Source organism: Saimiri boliviensis, chromosome 4, assembly GCF_048565385.1.
Source record: "Saimiri boliviensis isolate mSaiBol1 chromosome 4, mSaiBol1.pri, whole genome shotgun sequence".
In the NCBI taxonomy this organism is placed as follows: Eukaryota; Metazoa; Chordata; class Mammalia; order Primates; family Cebidae; genus Saimiri; species Saimiri boliviensis.
The window spans coordinates 30456042-30474311 of NC_133452.1; the positions used below are offsets into that span (position 1 = coordinate 30456042).

Genomic DNA, 18270 nt, shown 5'->3' on the forward strand with positions numbered 1-18270 from the left:
TGGGAATGGCAAGGAACTTTGACTTCACTTTTGCCCTGGCAGACAATCTTGAAATAATAATGTCAAATAAAAGATGTTATTTTTATTTGTTATTTGTTTATTTATTTTTTCCTCTCTCAGGTTTATTTGTACAAACAGCATAGGAGGACCCCAGCCCCATGCAGATGGCAGTCCGGGCGGGTCACACCAGTCCTTCCATTCTCATGTTGGCAGACAGAGCTCTCTACTCTGAAGCCTTTGTAGGGGCCTGGGCACCTTTGGAAGCCTGAGCTGGATCTGAAGCTGGAGCTGCAGACTGGGCCTTGGTTTGATTCTTGGCCTTTGGCCGGCACAGCCTGAGCCCCTTGGCAATGCAGTTACATGAGCACGCTTCCGCAGCTTAAGGTGGGCAACGTAGGCAAGTCGATCAAGCTTGTGGCTGACACCCATTGGGATCCTGGGCTTAACTCCTTGGGCGTTATGAGGGCCTTGATGGCCGCGGCATGTGCACTCATGGCCTTGGCCTTGCTGGCCTGCATCTTCTTTAGGCCCTTCTTATTGTGCTTTTTGGAAAAGTGCATGTTCCTCAGGAACTTGGGGTCCATCCCCATAAGAGATTCATATCTTTGTGATCGGGGTTTCTTGATACCATTTCTGTACCATTTTTGAGACTGGTTGTGTGTGGTGTGGTTCTAGGATTTGGCCATGTCTGCACCTGAGCCGCAGCTTCCAAAGCGTCTAGAACCGCAAGAGCTATTTTTTTTTATCTTTTCTTTTCTTTCTTTCTTTTTTTTTTTTTTTTTTGAGACGGAGTTTCGCTCTTGTTACCCAGGCTGGAGTGCAATGGCGCGATCTCGGCTCACCGCAACCTCCACCTCCTGGGTTCAGGCAATTCTCCTGCCTCAGCCTCCCGAGTAGCTGGGATTACAGGCACGCGCCACCACGCCCAGCTAATTTTTTGTATTTTTAGTAGAGACGGGGTTTCACCATGTTGACCAGGATGGTCTCGATCTCTTGACCTCGTGATCCACCCGCCTCGGCCTCCCAAAGTGCTGGGATTACAGGCTTGAGCCACCGCGCCCGGCCAGCTATTTTTTTTTTTTTAATTATACTTTAAATTCTGGGGTACACGCGCAGAACATGCAGGTTTGTTACATAGGTATACATGTGCCATGATGGTTTGGCACCCCGCCATCTACATTAGGTATTTCTCCTAATGCTTCCCTCCCCTGTGCCCCTACCCCTGAGAGGCCCTGGTGTGTGATGTTCGCTCCTTGTGTCCATGTGTTCTCATTGTTCAACACCCACTGATGAGTGAGAACATGTGGTGTTTGGTTTTCTGTTCTTGAGCTGACAACTTATTTTGGAATTTCCTCACCACCTTGCTCAAAGTGACACCTCTTCTGGAGACAGCTTGCCTCCAGTGTCTGGAGTAGAGGCCTGACTCTCTCATCAACTCGGGACAACCCTGGGAGGCCATCCTAGCTTCAGAGCTTCCCATGGATGAACTGAGGAGTTTCTTGAGGCTCCACTGAAGTTCATCTTCTCCTGCCCAATCTATCTTTCTCCTTCCTTCCACAGGCATTGCTCCCAGTCCACTCCTAATCCACTCCCAGCATTCTAATCTCCATCTCAGGGACACCCCCTTCTAAAGAACTCAATTGGCAGCACAATACTTTAAAAATCATCAAACTGTTGGCCAGGTACGGTCACTTATGCCCGTAATCCCAGCACTTTGGAAGGCCAAGGCGGATGGATCATGTCAGGAGTTAGAGATCAAACTTAACAACATGGCGAACCCCCTTCTCTACTAAAAATACAAAAATTAGCTGGGTGTAGTGGCATGTGCCTATACTCTCAGCTACTACCAGCTACTCAGGAGGCTGAGGCAGTAGAATCACTTGAACCCGGGAGGCGGAAGTTGCAGTGAGCCTAGATCACACCATTGCATGCCCGCCTGTCCATAGAGCAAGATTCTGTCTCAAAACAAACAAACAAACAAACTCATCAAACTGTGAAAATATTATGAGGTCTTCTAAAAATGGCTCCTTAAATTTTCTTAGGAGTCTGTTAAGCATTCCAGAGGACAGAATAGAGCTATGAGGTATGTCCCCTGCCCTTAAGGAGCTCACAGACTCACTGGAGACGTATAGCTTAAGCAGCCATCTTCACACAGCTCAAAAGTGCGCTCAGATAAAGAAAGCTAAAATGAAGCCAAAGTTAGTACAGAGTAGGTCATACATAAATATTGAATGAATGAATGTGTTAATTACTTAATAGGAAGAGACCTATGTGAGCTCAGATAGACTTTAACATTTATTTGAGGCCAAGCTGCATTTACCACTGCCATTTTACTTTTATTTATTTACCCAGTGCAGTACGATTCTCCCAGTGGCCTTGCACCACCCAGTTCTCCCCACTTTCTCACTTGCAGTTCTTAAGAACAACAGTAGAAGCCAGGTGCAGTGGCTCACACCTGGAATCCCAGCTACTAGGGAGGCTGAGGTGGGAGGATCGCTTGAGCCTAGGAATTCCAGGCTGCAGTGAGCCTGGGTAACAGAGTGAGACCTCGTTATTTAAAATAATAATAACAATAACTGTAGAATGCACTGGAAATGCACAACCTGTGGCAAGGAAGAAATGGCCAGAACAGCTCGGTCTCTGTTCCTTCCCCCTCCTTCTTTGACACAGGATGTTTTTAAACGCTTTAGCCCAGCAAGTCACATTACCCTGACGTATAAAACCCAAGGCAGTTGCTGTCCAGACTTCCTCAGCTGCGATGCAGGTTGGATGCATGCAGATGAGAGTCCATCTGCCCTGGTGACTTTCCTAAGTCTCGAGAGACCAACCTGTCCTGAATCCTAGGCATCTGTTATCCCTTGCTGCCTACCTGTGAGTAATAAACTCTCTTCTTAGAACTTGTGCATACAAGTGTTCTGTCTTGCTGGACCCAGGTAAGCAGTAAAAGCACGGTCCAAGAGGCAGTGGGCTGAAGCAGAAGCCAGCACACGGTGAGCCTGCTCTGCACCCACCCATTGCTTACTTTTCACGAGAAAATATAAAATAACCAACCCGAGCAAACACAAGATCCTACTAGGAGCTCTGCTTTGATTTGGGACAGGTCTCCAAAATAAGGGCCTGCCCTTTCCCCGTGCTCCAGAATCTCACCTCTCATTCACTGGCTGAATGGCCAAGGTGGACCAAAGCTGTTGTCACCCCACAAATAACCTGTGAAGAAAGACAGCCATTCTACAGCCGGTAATGATTGTAATATTGGTAATAATATCTTATATCAATATAGTATTTTGTTGTCTCTGAACTGTGCCTTGCTTGATCCTCACGTCATCCTGAGAGGCAAAAAGAATAGATATCATTGTATCCCCTTTCACAGAGAAAGAAACTGAGATTCAGAGATCTTACATGTCAGAGCTGGGCTTTACTGAGGTCTTCTAACTCCTACTGCAACCTTACTCCTATTCCAACCCTATCACTCCTGGTTTCTACATGTACTGTATTCTTGGAGTTCTGTTTCTTATGGCTCTCCCTCAACTGAGAGTTACGGTTTATGTCAGTAATAAGGGAATTTATGTCTTCAGTTCTAGTAGCACAATTAGTTTTGGACTCAATAAACATTAATCAAGCTTAACAAAACTGAATTTGTATTATCTTATATATTACTAAGAAATGATGTGCATTTGAAACACTATTCACAATAGCAAAGACACGGAGTCAACCTAAAGGTCCATCCGTGGTAGACTTGATCAAAAAAATGTGGTACACATACACCATGGAATACGATACAGTCATGAAAAGGAATGAGATCATGTTCTTTGCAGGAACATGGATGGAGCTAGAGACCATTATCCTTAGCAAACTAACACAGGAACAAAAAAACTGAATACCTCATGTTTTCACTTTTGAGTGGGAGCTAAACGATGAGAACACATGGACACATAGAGAGGAACATCACACACTGGGGCATATCAGAGGGTGGAGGGTGAGAGGAAGGAGAGGATCAGGAAAAATAACTCATGAGTTCTAGGCTTAATACCTGGGTGATGAAATAATCTGTGCAACAAACTCCCATAGTACAACTTCACCTGTTTAACAAAATGCACATGTACCCCTGAACTTGAAAAAAAAATTAAATTAAAAAAGAAATGATGCATTTGAATATAAACCTTCAATTAAAAAGCAGAGAGAAGTTTGTCCAGTTAATTACACTCATATTTGAATAAATATGTATGTTGCATTCTAAAAGATAAATATTAACTTTTATGTATGGTATTATTTTCAATTATACAATTTTTCAGGAGATAAAAACTAGATTGTATGGGAAACTTCTTTTTTATTTCTATGCTGCTGCACAACATAACATTCTATTCTTAACTGAGATATACTTTTTTTTTTTTTTGGATGTCTACGTTGGCAGGTCCCTTGTGAGGTGGAGGTGGGGCGGGGGTGAAAATTGATGGGAAAAGAAATTGTGCTGTCAGCTCCTGCGATGCGCCTTCAACCCAAATTGGCTTGCAATTTCCTCCACATGTCTTCAGCCAGCATATGGCAAAAAAATCAGTTCATTTTCCCTTCCCTTCATGAGTGAATTGAGGTCATCTCTTGCGCAATTATTATTCTGTAAGGATTGTTCTGTAGGATGATTTGATTTCCTTTTCTCTTAGTCTACTCTTATTTCCACCTATATTTACATCTCATTGATTCTCAGGAATAATGTCTTACTCAGCTTCATTCCATCTGCTCATGTATATAATGAAGGTTCTGTTTCTAATGCATTCTATTCCTGAGTCTGAGACTCATCACAGCAGTTCCACTTATGGACAATATGACCTCAGCCAAGACAATTATCTACTTACTGGTCTTATCTTCCTTCTCTGCACAAAGGGGACAATTATAACTGTCCCGATTCGTAATATGCTTTGAAAAAAATCACGATAGATCTTTGAGAGGTGTGGATTTATTGTTCATGGTTGTGCATTCACACATAATTCCTGGAAGCCCTTGACATAGAGAATAGATTGTCATTTTAGATTAGTGGATGTTTAAAGATGGTACCTGAGAGAGTCATTCAGCTGATGCCGGAGCTATGGGACTGTCCAATAATTGTTTCTTGTGGTTCCCTTCTCATCAGTGAAAACTCACAATGAATAATAAAAACATGTTTATTTAACATAGAACCCAAAAGCAAGCTAGTGTTGAAAAAAGCAAAGAGCAAATAAAGTAAACATTCCTAGCCAGAAAAATTTGGTTTTGAATAAATGAAAGAATAAAAGAATACTGAATTGGGCAGTGACTCGGCTATGTGAACGATTCTGCCATATTTATTCAATATGAAGGGAACAAAGGATGATTGAAAAAAATTGTTTCTGCAGTGCTTTAGGCAACGCAAATATGGAAATTTGTGGGGGAAAACTGTATGTTGAAGTACTTTTGTAACTTGGAGGATTCTAGATGGGTTTAGATGTTTCTCTCTTGAATGTTAAGAACCTGCTACAAAAGGCAGTGTGGAAACACTGGCTGTGTTATTATTATCTCATTGGATGATGTACTGCTGATTGCATAGGAGTTATTAATACTTTATAATATTGTTTTGATTCCTACATAAAACAACTATGTATTTTAGGCCAGTGCGGTGGCTCATGCCTGTAGTCCCAGTGCTTTGGGAGCCTGAGGCGATGGGATTGCTTGAGTCCAGGAGTTTGAGACCAGTGTGGGCAACATGGCAAAACCCTGTCTCTACAAAAAATACAAAAATTAGCCAGACATGTTGGCAGGCACCCGTAGTCCCAGCTACTCAGGAGGCTGAGGTAAAAGGATCACCTGAGTCTGGGAAGGTCAAGGCTGCAGTGAGCTGAAATCAGGCCACTGTACTCCAACCTGGCAACAGAGTAAAACTCTGTCTTAAAAAAAAAAAAAGTAAGTATTTTAAACTCCCTGGAGCTCATACTCCATACTTATGCTTGAGAAAATGGTAAGCAGATTGGATAATTTGTTTAAAAATATTGACTCACGTAGGGGCCAGCCGTGGTGGCTCACAACTGTAATTCCAGCACTTTGGAAGGCCAAGGTGGGTGGTTCATTTGAGGTCAGGAGTTTGAGACCAGCCTGGCCGACATGGTGAAATGCCATCTCTATTAAACACACACACACACACACACACACACACACACACACACACTAGCCATACATGGGGGAGTGTGCCTATAATCCCAGCTACTGGGGAGGCAGAGACATGAAAATCTCTTGAACCTGGAAGATAAAAGCCACAGTGAACCAAAATCACTCCACTGCACTCCAGTCTAGGTAACAGAGAGAGACTCCATCTCAAAAAAAACCACCAAAACTCTCAACTCACTTAAAGGTGCTTGTGTAAATGCTCATAACCATTAATTGATGTTTTCCTTCTGGGAAATAGTAATAGTCCAAAATATAGAAAAATGTTTGAACATGTTTGTGCATTACAATATTTATTGCAGCTTTATGTGTAGTCAAAAGTGTTTGCAATCTAAATGTCCACTATTAAAAAGATGGTTTAGTAAATTATTATTTAAACATAGAGAGATAAGTTATGTTGCTGTTTAAAATAATGCTTTAAAAAACTTTAGTTAAAAATGAAAATGCCATGACAAAATGTTAAAAAAAATTCTAGATGAAAATTGATTTTACTGTTGGAGCTCAACTATGTGATGATACGCATGTTGATAAAGGTCTGAAAATAAGTATGCCACAATGATACAATGGTTTTTGAACACTGAAATTAAGACTTGCTTATAAATTTACTTTCTAATTTTTCTAGAATCCATACATATTATATTTAGAGTCAGAAAAATATTGAAGAAAATTTTAAAGAAATGGAGTATTATTATTTTTTATTTTTATTTTTTGAGACAGAGTCTCACTCTGTCACCCAGGCTGGAGTACAGTGGTGGAATCATAGCTCATTGCAACCCCTGCCTCCCTGGTTCAAGTGATTCTCCTGCCTCACCCTCCTGAGTAACTGGGACTACAGGCGCATGCCACCACACCCAGCTGATTTTTTGTATTTTTAGTAAAGATGGGGTTTCACCATGTTAGCCAGGCTGATCTTGATCTCCTGACCCCCTGATCCGCCCACCTTGGCCTCCCAAAGTGCTTGGATTATAGGCGTGAGCCACTGTGCCCAGCCTATTTTGAATAATGTATCTTTCTAATAATTAATATTATCTGGTGGAATTTTGTGCCATGAACAAGCCAATAACGCAGTATCAGAAACTAGAGTAGGTACTGATAATCTGTAGCACCTACACCATGTAGTACCTATACCCTATCATGTAAATGTCTTGCAACTTCTTGTCTACCACCTGTTAAATCAGGCTGTCTATAACTTTTTTGTTTCTTGAGATGGAGTCTCTCTCTTGCCTAGGCTGGATTGCAGTGGCGTGATCTCAGCTCACTGGAACTTACACCTCTTGAGTTCAAGCAATTCTCCCGTCTCAGCCTCTCTAGTAGGGAGGGTTACAGGAACCCGCCACCATGCCCAGCTAATTTTTATATTCTTAGTAGAGATGGTGTTTCACCATGTTGGCCAGGCTGGTCTTGAACTCCTGACCTCAAGTGATCCACCCGCCTCAGCCTCTCAAAGTGCTGGGATTACAAGGGTGAGTCACCACACGTGGTGTATAACTTTTAAACATTTCCATAGTGAGTGAAACATGTTATTGACAAGATCTAGAAAAAAAATTCCCAGATGCCTTCTGTCATTACCTAAAGTAGTGGTTTATTTACAAATACCCGTCTAACTAAACACTTGGTACTGTATGTGTTATAGGTTGGGAAGCAAGACAGAGTAAGTAGCACAGAGTTTACGTTCTAATGAGAGAGGTAAATATGAAGTGATTAATCATTTGACCCAAAGCCAGAAAGATGAGTGAGTGTTCGCTAAGCCACGTTGAGTGGTAAATAAGGCATGAGGCCATATACGCCCCAATTCTGGAGGCAAGAAGGTGAGAACCTAGTGTTCTCCAACAGCCAGGTCTTTTTCCTTTGCTTGCTTACGGAGGGCTCTACTTCTTAGTCCCTTTGTACTTGGGCGAGTAATGTGACCATTTCTGTCCACTAAAATGTGAAATATATTAAAATATACAGCAATTCCAAGGTTAAGGCAGTCTCTTTCCTCTCCTGACCTTTAACTGAGGGGTCCATGCTTTCTAGAGGGTGCAGGCTAGGATCATGTCTACATCACGGAGTCACCATATAGATAGCATCACCTTGGAAAGGTGCCTAGACCTGCAGCAGACTGTATTGACAAGACATACATTTTTGTGTGTGCCTTGTTTCATAGAAGAAGTGTACATCTAGAAATAACAATATTAATTGCATCAGCTATGGATGATATCATTACGACATGGTCCCTATGGAGATGCATTCCACTGCATTTTAAGTTGATACTCACTTACCTGATCTCAAATTTCCCCATTGCACAACTCTGGAAACATGTTTTTCTCAGCCCCATTTATTCAATTTCTGGTCAGTTTCCCCTCCCGGGCTGAATAAGTAGACTATACTTCTTAGTAGACTGCCACCAATCCCTAACTGCCTATTTCCACAATTCTTTCTTTGAAGGCTCCTCTAGTTAATGTAAAAATTGCATGTTAATATCCAGCATGAGGTTTCTCTGCTACACTTTTCTCAAACCTCGTTATCAAATATGTTCGCCAAACACAAAATAAACAACATAAAAAGAAACCACAGGGGGGAAAAATACCATGCTTGTGACACACAGTCAATTAAACTCAGACGAGTACAGCAGTGAGCATTTGGGGCATGCTACCCACATATGCTTTGCTATGAGCACACAGATTACAGTCGCTTATGCTAGTTCTACCTGTCTGCATCTGTAATAGCAGCTAATATTATATAGGGCATACTGGGTGTTAGCAGGTTAGAACCAGACCAACCACCTCCATGCATCATGCCAAACTCAGAACTGGAAGAACTACTTCCAGTTCCAACTGTAAATGTCTTAGGACTCACATAAGCCCTCCCCTCTGCTCTCTCTCTCTCTCAAAAACAAATAAACAAATTAATAATAATAAAAAAAATTTTAAAGCAAAAAAATAAACAATAAAAATAAAAAAAGATGAAAAAGAAAAGGACTCACATAAACACTTCCATCTTCATTCAGAACCAGAGTCAATCCCCGCATTAAGAAACCAATCAATCCAAAGACTTTCCCCACTTTTGATATTTCAAGATCAACCAGTGAACAATAAAAATTATGCAGTCGCCGGGCGCGGTGGCTCAAGCCTGTAATCCCAGCACTTTGGGAGGCCGAGGCGGGTGGATCACGAGGTCAAGAGATCGAGACCATCCTGGTCAATATGGTGAAACCCCGTCTCTACTAAAAATACAAAAAATTAGCTGGGCATGGTGGCGCTTGCCTGTAATCCCAGCTACTCGGGAGGCTGAGGCAGGAGAATTGCCTGAACCCAGGAGGCGGAGGTTGCGGTGAGCAGAGATCGCGCCATTGCACTCCAGCCTGGGTAACAAGAGCGAAACTCCGTCTCAAAAAAAAAAAAAAAAAAAAAATTATGCAGTCATTTTCCCTGATGTTTCAGAATTGCAGTGTATTCTCTTGGGTCTTTAAGTTATGAAGTTCATTTGTTTATATCATTATATATATATATATATATATATATATATATATATATATATATATACATAGTAATGTGAGAAGCTGGCTTGTCCACAGTTTAGAGAACCCAACAAGGTTCAGCTACTACTAACCAGGACCCTTGAGCCAAACAACTTTGGCGTGCATATCTGAGGGCCCTGTATGCCTCTTCTGTTTGCGATTCCTGCCTTATAGTGGAGAGATGAATCATATTCTGGGTCTAAGATATGATTTCACTGAAGCTTCCAAGCACTGAATTTGTTTTCTTTCCTGAGAATATTATATTTTACTGACCGATATATTTGGACTTTCTGATTAGACTTCTGTCACGAAAAGATCTTGGTGGTATAGTAGTCTTCATCCAAACTCAACTTTATCTCGTTCTGTCATCTCATAAATATTATTTGTCAGTAATAGGAAAAACAATAGAGAATGATCCACAGATGGAATCCTAATAAATCGAAGTCCATGACAAAAAGTAGCCCCCAAAATTTGTGCTTATGGCCAAGATGGAGTTATAAGAACAGATTCTTGCCTGAAACAACCAACACAAAAGGACGAAATAGATGAAACAACATGTTTCAGATTACCAGGTATCAGGCAGCAATAAACACCGATTGCTGGCAGTTGGGAAACAAATAAGGTGTTTGATGGTTGCCTCGGCTTTAGTCCGCAGCGCAGAAAACAGAACCGAAGAGCTTCAATGCAACCCTGAGTTGAGGAGACGGAGCTGAGAATCTGGAGAAAACAAAGTAGCTGGAGTTTGCAGGACAGAGTACCGAAGACTGTTGCGGGGAAGGACCCAGCCAAAATAATCAGAGCTAATAATAGTTGGTACTCACACAGGATGGGGAATAGTGCCCACTCCCACAAGTCAAACTGAAAAACCTTATAATTGACAAAGCATTTGGTAAAGTGTCTTGCCTTAGTTGTGAAGAATAATTAACCCTGCTCTGAGACCAATGAACAAATCTTAAAAGTAAGCCATGAAAGGATCAGACTGTGTTCAACTAATTTAACTACATCCCAGAAAAATGCTCAAGAATCTATTATTATTATTATTTAATACTTTTATTTCAATAGCTTTTGGGGTACAAGTGGTTTTTGGTTATCTGGATGAATTGCACAGTGGTAGAGTCTGAGATTTTTGTGTACCCATCACCCAAGTATTATACATTGTACCCAATATGTAATTTTTTATTCCTCATCCGACTCCTGCCTTCCTTTTTCTGACTCTCCAAAGTCCTATTATACCACTCTGTCTGCCTGTGGGTACCCATAACTTAGCTCTCACTTATAAGACTGAACATACGGTATTTGGTTTTCCATTCCTGAGTTACTTCACTTAGAATAGTGGTCTCCAGCTCTATCCAGTTGCTGCAAAGACATGATTTCATTCCATTTTTATCACTGGGTAGTATTCCATGGTATACAGCCCACATTTTCTTTATTTACTCACCGGTCAGTGGGTGCTTTAGTTGCTTCCATGTCTTCACAATTGTCAACTGTGCTGCAATAAACATACTTGTTGTATTACCATACAAGGTATCTTTTTGATATAATGCCTTCTTTTCCTTTGGGTAAATACCCAGTAATGGGATTGCTGGATTGAATGGTAGACCAACTTTGATTTATTTAAGAAATCTGACCAGACACAGTGGCTCACATCTGTAATCCCAGCACTTTGGGAGACCAAGGCAGGTGGATCACGAGGTCAGGAGTTCAACACCAGACTGGCCAACATGGTGAAACCCCACCTCTACTAAAAATAATAATAATAATCACACGGGGTGGCAGGCGCCTGTAATCACAGTTACTTGAGAGGCTGAGGCAGGAGAATCTCTTGAACCTGGGAGGTGGAAGTTGCAGTGAGCTGAGATCATGCATCTGCACTCCAGCCTGGGCAACAGAGCAAGACTTTTTCTCAAAAAGGAAGGAAGGAAGGAAGATAGGGAGAAAGAAAGAGAGAGAAATAAAGAGAGAGAGAGAGAGAAAGAGAGAGAGAGAAAGAGAGAGAGGGATGGAGGGAAGGGAGGGAAGGGAAGGAAGAAAGGGAGGCAGGCAGGAAGGAAGGAAGGGAGGGAAGGAGGGAAGAAGGAAGGAATCTCCATAGAGATTGTACTAATTTATATTCTGATCAGCAGTTTATAATTGTTCCCTTTTCCCCACATCCATGCCGACATCTATTGTTTTTTTTGACTTCTTAAAAAGGGCCATTGTCGCAGGAATGATGTCGTATCTCATTGTGGTTTTAAGCTGAATTTCTCTGATGATTAGTGATGTTGAGCATTTTTTCATGCTTCTTGACCATTTTATATCTTCTTTTAAGAAATGTCTATTCAGGGCCGGCGCGGTGGCTCACGTCTGTAATCCCAGCACTTTGGGAGGCCGAGGTGGGTGGATCACGAGGTCAAGAGAACGAGGCCATCCTTGTCAACATGGTGAAACCCCATCACTACTAAAAATGCAAAAAAAAAAAATTAGCTGGGCATGGTGGCGCGTGCCTGTAATCCCAGCTACTCAGGCAGGAGGCAGGAGAATTCTCTGAACCCAGGAGGCTGAGGTTGCAGTGAGCCGAGATCGGGCCATTGCACTCCAGCCTGGGTAACAAGAGCGAAACTCCGTCTCAAAAAAAAAAAAAAAAAAAAAAAAAAAGAAATGTCTATTCATAAAAAAAATGTCTATTCACATCATTTGCCTACTTTGTGATGGGATTTTTTTTTTTAAATTGCTGGTTTGTTTGAGTTCCTTGTAGGTTTTAGATATTAGTCCTTTGCTTAACGCATAGTTTGCAAATATTTTGTCCTATTCTGTGTTGTCTGGTAACTCTCATGAGTATTTAATTTGCTGTACAGAAGCTTTTTCATTTAGTTAGGTCCCATATATTTATTTTTGTTTTTGTTGCCTTTGCTTTTGGGGTCTTTAATTAGGTCCCATATATTTATTTTTGTTTTGTTGCATTTGCTTTTGGGGTCTTAGAAATTCTGGCTGGGCATGGTGGTTCACACCTGTAATCCTAGCATTTTGGGAGGCCGAGGTGGGAGGATCACCTGGGGTCGGGAGTTTGGCACTAGCCTGACCAACATGGAGAAACCCCGTCTCTACTAAAAATACAAAATTAGCCGGGCATGGAGGCGCATGCCTGTGTTCCCACCTACTCAGGAGGCTGAGGCAGGAGAATTGCTTGAACCCGGAAGGTGAAGGTTGCAGTGAGCTGAGATTGCACCATTGCACTGCAGCCTGGGCAACAAGAGCAAAACTCCATGTCAGAAAAAAATAAAAATAAAAATAAAATAAGGAAAGAAAGAAAGAAGGAAATTCTTTGCCTGTTTCAATGTCCAGAAGAAATTTTTTTAGGTCATCTTCTAGAATTTTTATGGTTTCAGATCTTAGATTTAAGTCTTTAATCCATCTTGAGTTGATTTTTGTGTAAGATAAGAGACGAGGGTCTTTTTTTTTTTATTATTCTGCATGTGAGTATCCAGGTATCCAGTTTTTCCAGCATCATTTATTAACGAGGGTGTCCTTTCCCCAATTTATATTTTTGTGTGCTTTGACAAAGATCAGTTGGCTATAAGTATTTGGCTTTATTTCTGAATTCTCTTGTCTGTTCAATTGGCCTATGTGTCTACTTTTACGCCAGAAACCATAACTTTGTAGTAATTTGAAGTCAGTTAATGTCATACATCCAGATTTATTCCTTTTTTTAGGGTTGCTTTAGCTATATGGGCTCTTTTTTTTTTTTTTTTATTCTAGGTGAATTTTAGGATTGTTTCTTCTAATTCTGTGAAAAATGATGCTGGTATATTGATAGGAATTGCATTGAATCTGTAGATTGCTTGGGGCAGTATGTTCATTTTCATGATATTGATTCTTCCAATTTATGAAGATGGGGTGTGTTTCCATTTCTTTGTGTCCTCTATGATTTATTTCAGCAGTATTTTGTAGTTCTTATTGTACTGAATTAACTTATCAATTAAATTTGGAGAGGTCTTTCGGGTTTGCTAGGCATACAATCATACCATCAGCAAACAGTGATAGGTTGACTCCTCTTTTCCAATGTGGCTGCTCTTCCTTTCTCTCTCTTTCCTGATTGCTCTGGCTAGGACTTCCTGTATTATGTTGAATGGAAGTGGTGAAAGTGGAAATTCTTGTCTTGTTCCCGTTTTCAGTGGGAATGCTTTCAACTTTTCCCTATTTAGTATGATGCCGGCTGTGGGATACATGGCTTTTGTTATTTTGAGGTAAGTCCCTTCTATGCCAAGTTTGTTGAAGGTTTTATCATAAAAGGATACTGGATTTTATCAAATGCTTTTTTCTATATATTGAGATGGTCATATGGTTTTTGTTTTTAATTCTGTTTATGTGATGTATCACGTCTATTGACTTGCATATATTAAACCATCTCTGCATTCCTGGGGTGAAACCCACTTGAACATGATGTATTATCTTTTTCATGTGCCGTTGGACTCAGTTAGTACTTTCTTGAGGAGTTTTACATCATCTATGTTCATCAGGAATACTGGACTATAGTTTTCTTTTTTTGTTATATCCTTATCTGGTTTGGATATCAGGGTAATCCTGGCTTCAAAGAATGAGTTAGGGAGGATTCCTTCCTTCTCTATTGGAATAACTTCAGTAGGATTGGTGCCAATTCTTTGAATGACTGGTAAAATTCAGCTGTGAGTCCATCTTGCACTGAGGTTTTTTTTGTTGGCAAATTTTTTACAACTGATTCAACCTCTCTGCTTGTTACTAGTCTGTTTAAGGTTTCTATTTCTTCCAGATTTAATCTAAGAATGTTGTATATTTCCAGGAATGATCTATTTCCTCTAGATTTTCTAATTTGTGTGCATAGAGGTGTTCATAGTAGTCTTGAATGATCTTTTGTATTTCTGTGGTATCAATTATAATGTCTTCATTTTCATTTACAATTGAGCTTACTTGAATCTTCCTTCCTCATGGTTAATCTTGCTAATGATCTATCAATTTTGTTTATCTTTTCAAAGAATCAACTTTTTGTTTCATTGATCGTTTGTATTTTTTTTTCTTTGTTTCAATTTCATTTATGTCTGCTCTGATCTTTACTATTTTTTTCCTCTACTCTAGCTTTGGATTTGGTTGGTTTGTTCTTGTTTCTCTAGTTACTTGAGGTATGATGTTAGATTGTCAATTTTTGATCCTTCAGATTTTTTTATGTAGGCATTTAGCATTATAAACTTTCCTCTTAGCACTTCTTTTGCTGTATCTCAGAGATTTTGAGAACTAGTGTCACCATTATTATTCATTTCAAAAAATTTTAAAATTTCCACCTTGATTTCGTGGTTAACCCTAGAATCATTGAGGGGCATATTGTTTCATTTCCATGTGTTCATATAGTTTTGAGGGCTCCTTTTGAAGTTGATTTCTAGTATTATTCCACTGTGGTCTCTGCAGATAATTGATATAATTTCAATTTTAAAAAATTTAGTAAGACTTCTTTTATGACCTGTCCTATGATCTGTCTTGAAGAACGTTCCATGCATTGATGAGAAGAATGAATATACTTCAGTTCTTCGATAGAATGCTGTATCTGTTAGATTCATTTGTTCTAGAGTAGTTTAAGTCCATTGTTTCCTTGTTAACTTTCTATCTCAATGATTTCTCTAGTGCTATCAGTAGAGTGTTAAAGTTTCCCACAGTTATGGTGTTGCTATCTGTCTCGTTTCTTAGGTCCAGTAGAAAATGTTTTAGGAATCTGGGAACTCCAGAGTTAGGTGCATATATATTTAAGATTGTAATTGCTTGTTGGGTTGACCCTTTTACCATTATTTAATGACCTTCTTTATTTATTTTTATTTTTATTTTTATTTTTTGAGACGGAGTTTCACTCTTGTTACCCAGGCTGGAGTGCAATGGCGCGATCTCGGCTCACCGCAACCTCCGCCTCCTGGGTTCAGGCAATTCTCCTGCCTCAGCCTCCTGAGTAGCTGGGATTACAGGCAAGCACCACCACGCCCAGCTAATTTTTTGTATTTTTAGTAGAGACGGGGTTTCACCATGTTGACCATGGTTGGTCTCGATCTCTCGACCTCGTGATCCACCCGCCTCGGCCTCCCAAAGTGCTGGGATTACAGGCTTGAGCCACCGCGCCCGGCCCCTTCTTTATTTTTTATTTATTTATTTTTACTGTTGTTGCTTTAAATTCTGTTTCATTTGCTATAAGAATAGCTACTCCTGGCTGGGCACGGTGGCTCATGCCTGTAATCCTAGCACTTTGGGAGGCCAAGGCGGGCAGATCACCTGAGGTCGGGAGTTTGAGACCAGCGTGGTCAACATGGCAAAATCCCATCTCTACTAAAAATTCAAAAAAAAAAAAAAAAAAAGTTAGCCAGGCATAGTGGCAGGCGCCTGTAGTCCCAGCTGCTTGGGAGGCTGAGGCAGGAGGATTGTTTGAACCCAGGAGGCAGAGGGTTGCACTGAGCCAAGATCACACCACTGCACTCCAGCCTAGGCAACAGAGTAAGACTCTGTCTCCAAAAGAAGAAGAAGAAGAAGAAGAAGAAAATAAAAGAATAGCTACTCCTGCTCACTTTTGGTTTCCATTTGCATGGAGTATCTTTTTCCATCCCTTTACTCTGAGTTTCTATGAATCCTTATGTGTTAGGTGAGTCACTTGAAGACAAGAGATATGTGGTATGTGATTTTTCTATCCATTCTGCTGATCCGTGATTATTTTGTTTTGCTTTTTTTTTTTTTTTTTTTTTTTTTTTGCAAAATCTCGCTCTATGACTCAAGCTAGAATGCGGCGGCACAATCTCAGGTCATTGCAACCTCTGCCTCCTGAATTCAAGCAATTCTCATATCTCAGCCTCCTGAGTAGCTGGGCCCACAAGCCTGCACCACAATGCCTGGCTAATGCTTTGTATATTTAGTAGAGACAGGGTTTTACCATGTTGGCAAGGCTGGTCTCAAACTCCTGCCCTGAAGTGATCCACCCATCTCCACCTTCCAAAGTATTGGGATTATAGGCATGAGCCACTAAGGCTGGCGCAATCTCTGTCTTTTAAGTACAGCATTTAGGCCATTTATGTTCAACATTAATATTGAGATGTGAGGTATGATTCCAGTTATTAAGTTGACTGTAACCTAGGTATTTTGTTTTCTTTGTTGTGTTATTTTTTTATAGGACCTGTAACTGTTATGCTTTTAGAATGTGCATATCAATGTTTTGTTTCAAGAGTTAGAACTCCTTTTAGCATTTCTTGTAGAAGCAGTTGGGTTAAGTGACAACTTCACTCAGCATTTGCTTGTCTGAAAATATTTATTTTTCCTTCATTTATGAAACTTATTTTTGGAGGATACAAAATACTTCTTTCATGACAGTTTCTTCTGTTTAAAGAGGCTAAAGACAGGCCCCTGATCCCTTCTGGTTTGTAAAATTTCTACTGTGAAGTCCACTGTTAGTCTGTTAAGTTTTCCTTTATTAGTTACCTGAGGCTCTTTTCTCACTGCTTTTAGAATTCTTTCCTTCACATTGACTTTGGATAGCCCGATGGTTATAGGCCTTGGTGATGTCCTTTTTGCAATGAATCTCCCAGGAGTTCTTTGGAAGTTTTTCCCAATTATTCTCTCAAATAAGTTTTTCAAACATTTTGCCTTCTCTTCTCCCTCAGGAACACCACTTATTCTTAAGTTTGGCTGTTTTACATAATCCCATATTTCTTAGAGACTGTGTTAATTTCTTTTGATTATTTTTTTAAAAAATTTTTTGTCTGATTGGGTTAATTCAAAAACCTTATCTTGATGCTCTGAAATTCTTTTTTTCTACTTGGTCTAGTCTATTGTTAAAGCTTTCCACTACATTCTATAATTCCCCAAATGTGTCTTTCATTTCCACAGTTGGTTTTTCTAATTGGTTTTTCTTCAAAGTATCTATTTAGAAATTTTTTAATTTGGCTGGGTGCAGTGGCTCGAGCCTGTAATCCCAGCGCTTTGGGAGGCTGAGGTGGGTGGATCACGAGGTCAGGAGTTCGAGACCAGCCTGACCAACATTGTGAAACTCCATCTCTAGTACAAATACAACAATTATCTGGGCTTGATGGCTCATGCCTGTAATCCCAGCTACTCAGGAGGCTGAGGCAGGAGAATCACTTGAACCCAAGAGGCAGAGGTTGCAGTGAGCCAAGATTGTGCCACTGCACTCCAGCCTGAGCAACAGCGTGAGATTGTCTCAAAAAAAAAAAAGGAAAATTTTAAATTCATATCTTGAATTTTTAAAAAATTATTTATGTTGATTTTCACCTTTCTCTTGTATCTCCTTGAGTAGCTTAATAGTCAACTTTTTGAAAAGGTATTTTAAAGAGTTTACCTTCGTTTAGATCCATTGCTGGAGAGTTTTGTGATCTTTTGGTAGAGGGCAGTGTTATAGAACATGGTTTTGTCATATTGCCAGAATTATTTTTCTGGTTTCTTCTCATTTGGGTAGACTATTTCTTGTAATTATTATTGAATTTATTTTTGATATTACTCTTTTTAAAAATTTCTTTCCTCCCCATTAGCAATGTGACTTTAATGTTTACAGTTTACTGTAGCCTAATACGGCTCTTGGCGCTTTAGGGATGAAGACTCTGTTCCTTGGTTAT

General features: G+C 40.3%; 1 pseudogene; it reads right to left on the bottom strand.

Annotated features, from left to right (window-relative positions):
- Nucleotides 1-223: 223 nt before the first annotated feature.
- Nucleotides 224-686, bottom strand: LOC101049766 (large ribosomal subunit protein eL29 pseudogene; annotated as a pseudogene).
- Between the last annotated feature and the right edge of the window lie 17584 nt (nucleotides 687-18270).